At 40.9% G+C, this 10,997-nt stretch overlaps 1 long non-coding RNA gene across 1 annotated transcript; it reads right to left on the reverse strand.

Annotated features, from left to right (window-relative positions):
• Positions 1–1,783: 1,783 nt before the first annotated feature.
• LOC131737369 (uncharacterized) lies at positions 1,784–6,801 on the reverse strand. The gene is made up of 3 exons (XR_009328987.1): positions 6,681–6,801; positions 4,563–4,637; positions 1,784–2,154 (listed from the first exon to the last, which is right to left on the reverse strand). It is a non-coding gene; the product is annotated as an uncharacterized LOC131737369 (long non-coding RNA).
• Positions 6,802–10,997: the final 4,196 nt, after the last annotated feature.

Below are 10,997 nucleotides of genomic sequence, written 5' to 3' on the forward strand. Positions count from 1 at the left end.
GCCCTATAGTCTGGACATCGCCGGTTCAAGACAAGGCTATTCCTTTGCCGACCAAGGACGGGAACTCCCAGGGGACGGCGCACAATTGGCCGAGCGCAGCCCGCGGGTGAGGGAGGATTAGGTCGTCCACAGTGTCCTCGGCTCACCGCGCACCAGCGACCCCTGTGGTCTGGCCGGGCACCTGCGAGCTTGCCTGTAAGCTACCCAGGGCTGCGTTGTCCTCTTGGGTGACTGCACGGTGAGTCTGCAGTGTGTAAAAAAGCGGACAGCTAATGGCAGACGCTTTGGAGGACAGTGTGTGTTCGTCTTCACCCCACCCACAGGGGTGGTAGCGGTAGCGGTCGGGTGAGCTAAACAAAATAATTGGACACTACTAAATTGGGGAGAAAACAACAAAAAACTAATTGGTGACTGCTAAAGTAAAAAAAAAAAAAGAATAACATGTAATAGTGGTGAATGCGAGGCCATCCTCCGTCCGGCGTCTTCACATCACGGGGAAATGCATTGGGTGCGTTTCAGGGAGCACCTGCGGCCACCAGATACCAACCCCAGGGTGGTTGTCCAGCAGTTGTGTGACCACATAGTGCACTGGCTTTGCCTCCGCGAGAAAACAGGGGTACAAATTGGCGAAACCATCGCCTTGGTGGTCGGCACCGAGATCCAAACCTGGATATGGCGCCACAATCCGGCCACCCTGGAAACCGGAGGATTTTGAGGATTCCCTGATCTCCTCTCTACTCAGCCTACTGATCCCTCCCTCACCACCGAGGATCAAGGGACTGGTTCCACCTCCACCATCATCCCTCACTCCAGACCGCCCAGATCACTGACCCCAATGGGCAGCCCAAGCTGGGGTAGATTCAATTTCCTGACCCTGACTTATCAGCAGCGGGACAGATATGTAACCCCAGTGCCTTCTGCCCCTCCTATCTATTCCAGGTGCCATCCCGCAGGACATACCGCCCGGCTGCACTCCCCCTCAATAAACTGCAACGTGGCGGTATGTTATTTGGCATCGGAAGCAGGTAAGAGATGGGGAAATGGTCAGGAGGGGCCTTATATTGTTGATGTGGTTGTCCGTAATGTCAGTACCCATGCATTAGTGGACTCAGGGTGTAATTCGGACTCTTGGGCGGTGTATCGTGGGAGCCACAAGGTCAGGTGGCGACCCCACACTGGTGCATGCTTCGGGACAGGTCTGGTGTATTGAAGGTAAGGATGTTGAAGGCGCTGGGGCGCTAGTATATCCGCACTTCATTATCAATGGGCAAACCCTGCCAATGGGCACAGGACAGCCTGTAACACAATTGATGGTTTCCCCGTCTCGTCGGCTCGAGGTCATAAGGCTGGCACATGATATGCCTTTTGTGGGGCACCTCGGAGCTGATAAAACAAGGGAATGCATATTGACTCTAGTTTATTGGGTAGGGCTTCATAATGAAGTGTAGCCACATGCCCAGACTGCCAGACAGTAGCGCCGGGTCGAGTGTGTCCCGCCCCTTTGGTCCCACAGGTGGGAATATTAGCAGGGCAGCACATGGGTAGGATGTCTGTGTGAAGGCTAAGGTCTGGGGAGAGACCTGTGTGGGAACCATAATAGAAGGTACTGTGGTAATACTTGTGAAGTACGTGTGTTTTGTGACCGGTAAACAGCATAGCTGTCCAGTATAGTTAGAACTGGTTAAAAGTTTAGTTTAGCTGTGTGGAAGGGTGAGGAATTCACTGACACAGGAGACAGAAATTTGTAGTGCTAAACACCACTCAGGGGCACTATTTATTTATGTTCACAAGGTGGCACTGTTGTCCTGTTGTTACCAGCAATGGTATCAGGCTTCACAGAGTACCTTGGGTACACACACAGGTGCACGAAACAATAATCAAAACAGAAGGCACAAAGAAAAATTGAAAATAAAACACTGTTAACAGAACTACAAAATAAAGGTGCTGCATGGCTCGAGACTCCGACCTACACTCTCCAGTTCCCTCAACTTCGGAGCTTAAAAATGTACTTTCGAGGTCTGCCCAAGGTTTTCCCCGCTACTGCTAGATTTCTTTTCTTGTCTTGTTGTATTTTATTCTGTTTGTGGGTGGTCTTCTTTCATCTCCTGGTCTGGCCGTAAAGCTTCCGCTCGTTTACGTCCTATAGGGGCAGATCTGAGGGAACAACAGAGCATTATTTTATAGGTCCAGCAATCCCCCAAGGCCCACCTCTCAGCCACTCAGAGAGAGGGAAATCCAACACACCCTCTTCCCCACCAGTGTCATTGCCATGACTGACAGGTGGATCTTACAAGGCTGCTGCCCTCTTCCTGCAGCTCCATGCATATGTCAGACAGTCAGTACAGATCTCTCCTGTTACAAGCTGTAACACGTGTGTTTATTTATTATTATTATTATTATTATTATTATTATTATTATTATTATTATTATTATTATTATATTGCCTGCTTGATGTTTGTTTTGCTGTACGTATTTGTGGAAATGTGCCCCGCCCCTTGTGTATTTTTGTGTTTTATGTTGTGTGTGTTAATGTTGGTGTATTGTAGTTGGTACATGAGATATAATGTGGGTAATGAGCACGAGTGTTTAAAATGTATAATTGTATTTAGGTACAGGGATTGCACTTCACTTCACGTGCATTTAAAGTACTTAATATGTGAGCATGGGGTTGCACAGAATTAGTTCACATGCTAGGATTCAAGTGAATAATTAAATAGTAATTGAATCCTGACACAACAGTATATATAGATGCACGTTTTACTCACTCGTGGTTGTGTGTTTGGTGAGTGGAGAACGGGTGTGGAGAGGAGAGAAAGTAAACTAAAATAAACTAAAATAATAATTGTTATAAGTATTTGTACTCACCGTGTTTGTTTGTCTGTTAGTCCACCGTTTGTTTAAGTGTTAATCAGTTTTGTTTGTCTATTTATTTTGGCCTCAAGTGCCGTGTCCTGTTTTCTGTTTAAACCTTTTATTTTGCAATAAACATACTGAGCGCAGCCATTGCGGCTCAGTTTCACTCATCACTACTGCCTGTCTGTATACTCTTTTCTGGTCTGACGTCGCCACTGCAGCCTGCTTGTCACAGTATTATATTAGTTATTATTTATTTATTAGCATTTAGTTTGTTTGCACTCTCCCTCCCTCCCCGCCTGCTTGATTGTGAAAAGCTGATACCTGTATTGCTGGACTCGCTGGCTGAAGAGAGAAGCTGAGAGTGGACGAGAGTTAGTTTTCTTTTACAGAGAGAAACCTGGATGCGGTACTCACCGACATTGGCTTCTGTGTAGGATAGTGTTCGTTGTGAAGGAGTGTGGTGAGCCAGTCCCTGGTTTGGACATTTTGCTTTATGTGCAGGAAAAGTATGTTACGGATGGAATTTTGTCGTTCCTCTCTGTCTGCATTCTCAGCTCCGCTCTGTCAGCATTGCCAGTTGTATGTATGTATGTATGTATTTTAGTTTGTACATGGCCGGCACATTTGTTTTAAACTTGTATTGTATTTCTGGTGTATATGGGGAATATGTATAGAGAAACTGCTTGATCTTGTGAGATCCTGTAGGGGCGGGTTATTTACTTTCTGTTTGCAATATTGTATGATACTATTGCATTGTAATTGGCAGCTCTGTTTCTTTCTGTTGAATTATACTGTTGGCTGCTAGACAGCATACCAGACCCAGCCTAACAAACCTTTTTCTCTTTGTTCTCCCCAAAAGCTCTTAAATAACCTGCAGAGGTCTATTCAATCCCCTTAATCATCCTAATAAGTGTGTTGTCTATATTGATGGAGGGAAAAGGCCATTTCCTAATTAAATCACTAAGTGCATAGGACCTGTGTGCGCGCTCCAGATAAGGTTTTGGCTCTGGGAGTAACTTACCCTCTAATTTTTACACAGAGTCAAGTGTATTTTCAGGGAGGAAAATGCAACATTACCTTGAAGTCCTGAGTAATCTTGATAAATACTGTACAGTCTTTAATGATACAACCACGTGTGTGTTTTACGCATTAAATTTAAATTTAGTGCTTATTTTGATTTTTTTGTGTGTGTGTACGTAAAAACGGCAGGTACGCAGCTTATCTGGACTGCTGCTTGTAGGTAATTGACTACATTTATTCTTTAACACCCAGCACTCCAGGATTACACATGTTTTCACTAGAAGTCTTTTTCACCAAAGTCTTCAAAATTTGTTTTTATTACACACGAAAAAAGATTAAAAAAAAAAAAAAAAACAGTAATGCCAACATCCATTGATTGCTGTTCATAGAACAGCAAGTGAACATAAATCCTATCGAGCATCTGTGGGGTGTGCTGGAATTGAAGCACACTGCAGGTTACCAACCTCATCAACTGACAGTGAGATGCTACAGATGTCCAAGAGAAGTTAAGGAAGATGTGGAAATATACACAACTGACATCTGGCAGTAGGCCTTTGATGTTATCACAAGGGGCTGTTCCAATGGCTTTGAGCAGTGATTGTACATTGTTGACATAAATTAACTTACCGGTACATTTCTTTCTCATTTCCTATTTAGATAAACTCATCAGATAATTCAATACTCACGGCTGCTTTTAGAGCTCATGTGTCCTTTAAATGGCCCCATCATGGAATACTTAGGAATCATAGCTGACTGAGGATCTAAAATACCATAAAGAAAATGAAAAGAACATTTATTAGATTGCCCAATTATTTTAACCCCCATTTTTCATTTGAGCTCACCAGCAGCCTAGCCAGTAGGGTCAGCTATAGCATGATGAGAAGAAACAGTACCTGAGGGTTTTGCCACCCTAAACTGCAAGAGCACCAGTCAATGCGACGCTCCCTCCACAATCCCAAGCGAAAAACGGTGGCTTTGCACAGCCAGGATGCAAACCTGTACTCCCCTGACTGTATGACTCACCCTGAACACCATGCATTTATCAGGTGAGCCATGCAGGACCCAGTCTATAACTTTAAGTCTTATTAAAAAAGGATACTTTTTTTTTTTTAAATCAACCAACTAAAATCAAAATACATCTTGTACAATTGCTCCTGTACATTATATGTCAATCTAGTATGATTTGAAATTCTACCGCTAGAATTGTCATCCGGCAGTCAGTCTACTGGCAGAATTTGAAAGGTGATGTTTGGTACAAAAATGTTCAAAATAACTTAATAAGAACTTACTTGAAATACTGGTTATGCTGTTAGACCCTGAAACATTAAACACCTGCATCTCAAGTGCTTATAGAATTATAATTTGATAGAATTATAGCCTTATGTGACGGGCTACTCCCCACCCCTGTGCATATTATGATTTATATTTTGTTTTGTTGTATTATGATTTATGTATTTTATATATTACGGGGGAAAAGCACTTATTTGGCAGGACGAACGAGGTGCAGTCCACCATTATTTGTTATTGTTTTGTTGTTTTAAAATACCTCGTGAGAATGCATGACTGTCAGCTACTGATTGTTTAACTGTCTGACAGTCACGCAAATTATGAAACTCGTGCAGACTCTGGCCGAGGGGCAATAAGATAATTAATAGCTAGTTAACCTCTCGACCATAATATAAAAGACCTGCAGTTTGGCTGCGCAGGTGGAGTGTTAGTGAGTTAGGAGAGTGAACGAGAGATCGGGGGGCCTAAAAAGAGTGTTTCAAGATAGGGTTGCTACCAACTGTAAAGGTATTCGTTTTGTGTGATTTAGTTGTTTGTGTTTGTTTTACTTTGGCCCGCTTGTCTTTTGTTTTTGTAAAGTGTTTTGTTAAATCTTGTTATTTATTTATTAAATACACGCATCAGCGTGTTTCATACCCCAGTCTGCTGTTGTCTCCATTCATTTCCTGGCTGACATCACCACTAGTCATCCTGTTCACACTTTATTATGCACAGTTGGTTGTACCTTATTACTTACATAATCAGTAGTAGCCATTTACAGCCCTATAGATTCTATAAGAACTCAGAGTTTACTGGTTTATATACAGCTATAAGATTATAAGGTTTATTATGTACATGTCGCATGGGCAACTTAACTGACTTCACCACAGCACAAAAAATGGCAGTTTAGTAAAACATGACGACCAGATTTCAAAATATTACATGTTCATTGATATAAATGTACTAAAAGCATACGTGGAAGAAAATTGTGAAAACAGGAAGATTCATCAAATACCAGTACAGCAACTCGATAGCATACTGCTGAAATTTATCCTGTCAGTGAGGTGTCAAAACAGAGAAGAATTTGAACCACACACTCTCCACGGTATACAGCGAAGAATAGACAGGTATTAAAGTGACACAAATATGAAAGTTCAATTTACTACGGTAACCAAACGGACTTCACAAAAACTAAATAAAATTTTGTGGCAAAACAAAAGCATTAAAAAAAACAAGGGAAATGGTCATATGTGCTACTTTTTCAAGCTATTGTAAATGGCTACAACTAATTATAACAAATAAAGTACATCAAAGTATGCAATAAAAAGCCTGTAATTGTACCTTTGTCTCGTCATTTATCTTGACACCAGAAGCCCTTGATACGATTACAGGCTTATATATGCACACTTTGATGTAGCATATTTATTATTATTATTATTTTTATTATTATTATTATTATTATTATTATTATTATTATTATTATTATTATTATTCACAAGAAATATATAGACAAGTAATGCAAAAATGTTATAGCTTACCCTTCTGAATTGCTAACATTTTGATATTCAATTCAGATTCAGTAAACTGTCTGTTAAATTAGAACAGCAACAATCTCTCCCCTGTGCTGTTTACAAATGTGCTTAGCAGTTCAATCCTTTAAGGAAGATTTACAGCTGAATCTACCAGTAAGAGCAGGTGCTCAAGATTGGGACCTCAGTATTAAAAAGAAATCTCCATTCGGTTTTCACTGTGGGTGGAAGCTCACATGCCTACTGCTCACTCAACAAATGGTTGCTAGGAGCACAGAATACATAGCAATCAACAGCAGTGGAGTGTGTGTGAGTTTGTGTTTATGTATGTGATTGACTCTTTTGAAGTTATGGTCTATCAATCACATTTTAGCAGAAAAGTGCTATCAAAATACAAGCACATACCAAGCACACCATGAGCGTATGAATTGTGCAGCTTTCACTCAACACATTAGGTGTAGTGGATCTAAAATTGTTAATCTGAGGCCTGTTTTTTTTTTAATAAGCTTTGATAACCATGTTCCATTCTTAAACTTTTCTCAACACATTTTCCCAACACACTCTGAATAGATTGACAATGATCATTCTCATGCCACTGGATAATGGCAACACTGAAAGTGCATTCACGTGAACATTAGTTTTAAACAAAACACTTCCAGGCTAAGATAAGCAGGGGTTAGGCCATAAATGATCCACTGAATAAACACACATTGTAAATGTGTTTTACTGACTACAATAGAAAAACCTAGTTGATCTATAAATAGAAATACATGTGAACTACAGAATCTGTGTCAGAATGATAACAATAACTTTATTTTGCTCCAAAGAACCATCTGTCCAATGTTTCAGTGTTTAACTTAACAGAAACATGGTCAAGGGAAACTGTGTTTGAAGACAAACATGTAAATATTATTCTATGAAAAACATTTTAAATGAGCAGAAACGATTAGGTATTTTAGAATATAATTTATAAAATGAATACCAACCTAACTGTATATATAAAAAAGGCTGTAATATTCATAGAGGATCTTGTGATAACAAAATACATCACAAAAAAGAATTACAGCCTTACAGTTATTTATTATCTGAAACAAAAACACATGGGAAATGTGAAAAAACTCCAAGTTATCAAAAGTGCCCAGCCATTTAAAGAGAGATCAAAAACACAAGCCGTTTCAAGAAAGCATTGGGGCAACCTTGCCCATCACAAAGCAAATTGGCACAACTGTAAAACAGATGGGGGCCAAGGTTGCCCCAATTGTTTCTACAAACTTGTTTTGTGTTTTAGGTGCAAGTTCGATATGCTTTTATATTGGCAAATTATGTGTGCAAAAGTATTGTAACGACCCTGGCGATGGCGTCGTCCTGGACAATGTGTTTGTTTTGTTTGTTTGTAATGTCTTGTTTAGTGTTATGTGTATTGTAAGGGTACAGGGCATGTCATTAGTGTGTGTGTGTGTGTGTGTGCGTGTGTGCGTATGGTGGGTGGAACCTTCCCCCGAGGCTGTAAGTGGGGAGGAGGGAGCAGCTTGCGCGGGAGAAGGCGCGCAGACTGAGACTGCAGTGGTTGTTGTGACTGTGAGGGATAGAGTGTGAGGCTGGAAGTGAGGGCCTCACCTGAGAAACAGTGAGACAAACCCGAAGTGTGTCTGTGAGTGGCTGAGAGAAGAGAAGAAGCAGTGAGCATGATAAAAGATAAAAACCAGTGAAAGAGCAGTGAGTGAGGGCATTCATTTTATTTGATTATTTTGGCGTGAACCCTGGCCCAAACAGGGATTCGCTGTTTGTTTTATTTTAAGTTCAGTTATTAAAAGCAACACGTTCGAATCCCCTAGTCTTGTTTTTGTCACAACGCGCTCGACGTTACAGTTTGGATGTTCAATGAAAGTGTCATTCATATCAACTACATTTTTTCACATTAAAAATGTGTTTGCTACACATAAATAAAATACATTTAATTTGTTTTTAGGTTTGCAATATAAACCCTGTGTGGGAATCGAACCCAAGACATGCTTCCAATGCAGACGTCCTAGCTTTCACACCACAAAGTTTGTTCCATTTTGCAACATTTACAAGTAGTATAGCAATAAAGTTACAGTTTTTAACAAGTAACGAGAGGAACAAGATTTTGTAAATAATGATCATGTATGATCTAGATTGTATTGAAAGCTTTCATCTGATTTTGCAAACTATCATAATAAGTTTGATCCGTTCATTTAGTATATTGAACAGTGCTTGAGTCCTGGCGGAGTGGAGTTCTGCCACTTTTTTTGGAACCTTTTTGAAAATAAACAGAAATCTTTTCCAGCAAACTATGTTCGAATTTGACCACACAGATGTGAAAATGTATCAAGGAATATCGCCGTTTGCGTCGTTCTGGACATTGAGCTAGCAAACTCACGCTGTCTGAGTGTGGTCACGGACTCACGACAGCCTCTCTGTGTGTTCATTGGAAAAGACAATAACGGTGGGTGGGCAATAACAATCAATCTGTTCATGTTTATTTGTTTATTTGTTCAATTTATCTGCTCAACTCCACCAAACTTTTATTTACCACTACACCACTGCTAGTAATGTCTAATAAACATGGGATACTGTCCTACTTTTCTGTTGTTAACAAGAAAAGCTAAAAACAACTTTGACTGGTAAGTTAAATTCCTATATTTCCAAATAAGTGTACAATACTGTATTTATTAACAATGAATACATAAAAAACAGCAGGGGTGTAAATGTTACAGTATGTACTCTTAACGCTGTACGGTATGTGCATGTTTGTTATATAAATTGTTGGTAGCTGCATGCAGATCTTTGTCTAGCCATGTTATATAATCTTCAGTTTTGAACAATACCAGTTTTTGATTAAGTAAAAACATTTTACGTTGTATGAAGAGATACAAGTAAGTAAGTTACAAATTACAGGTAGAACCCTAGTTAGACAAGCTGTTAAGAAAGAAGTGATACTGTATTATCGCTTATTTAATTTCAAACGTCATAAACTGTTGTGTTGTTTAATGTGGGAGAAAGAAAGACCCTGGACTCACTTGAGCTCTCAGGAAGCTAAACTGAACTTTATTTCTCTTGATAGAGCAAACATAACATGTGAGGTCACTTACTGGGGGTGTGGCTACAGCTGTAGTACATCCTACCACTACATAAACTATGTTTGTTGTTGTTTTGGGGGAAATATCCACAAAAATGTATAAATGTAAAACTGTCAGACTTCTGGAATTCAGCCTGCTGTTTTGAGAATAGTTTTCAGTACTGTATTCAGTTTATAGTTTTTCCTTTTTTTTAACGTTTTTAAAAAATAAAGTGAAAGCAATGAACTGATATGTATGTGCATACAAATAAAAAATAGTGCTTCACTTGTCTGAATCAGTTTTACATTTAATGTACTTGTATATAACGCTTCAGTACCGCTGTCAGATGTGCTTTGCAGAGTGATGTTATGATTTCCATTACACGAGAGTAGATGTTAAAACTTCATGCTGATTTGAACTCGGCTCTCGCCAAGATAAGCACCAACTAAGACGTAGCTTTACAGTAAACTAATGTGATCCATATGTGTCTCCATCCATTTGCGTTTCCTTCCATATGATGATGTAGATATCCTTCTGTCTGGTGTTAATGGCTGAAGTGTAATGCTGGCTCCAGGGATCAGTTTATTTTGCCTCCCTGGCGCATCAGCACACACAACGGCTGCGATGCTGGCTCCGGGGATCAACCACAGTGCGGCCTCCCCAGCGCATCAGCATGACAACCGTCTGGATTGAGCTAAGTAGGGTACATCTCTGGGGTTATCAAGTGGGCACCTTCCATCCTCAGTGTTTCGTCGACTAGCCCACGACACCTCAAGAGGGCTCGACGGTGATTCTGGCGTCCCAGCATCACCCCCCTCCGTCCCCCACTCAACTCAGCCCAGCTTACTTACCTGTACATCAGCGTTTCTTTCTTTCTATTGTGCTTGAGATCCCCAACCAGAATCTTTCCGTCTCAACCACAGCCAGTTGCTGCTCCTCTCTGCTGCTTCAGATAAGTTCTTCACTGTGCGACGCAACTCTTGGCCACTGAATCCGACGTCTCTGAGAAACCGGGTTGTGGAGTGTGCCACAAATCCTCGACAACCCACTTCCACTGGGTAAACCCGAACTCTCCATCCTCGCTGTTCCGCTTCAGTGGCTAGTTGAGCATACCGCAGTTTCTTCCTCTCATATGCCTCATCTACAGCATCCTCCCATGGCACTGTTAACTCTACCAGATGAACAAGGCGTGCTGATCCAGACCACAAGACAATATCTGGTCGAAGGTTAGTGGTGGCAATCTCAG

This window comes from Acipenser ruthenus, chromosome 6 (assembly GCF_902713425.1).
Source record: "Acipenser ruthenus chromosome 6, fAciRut3.2 maternal haplotype, whole genome shotgun sequence".
Taxonomy (NCBI): domain Eukaryota; kingdom Metazoa; phylum Chordata; class Actinopteri; order Acipenseriformes; family Acipenseridae; genus Acipenser; species Acipenser ruthenus.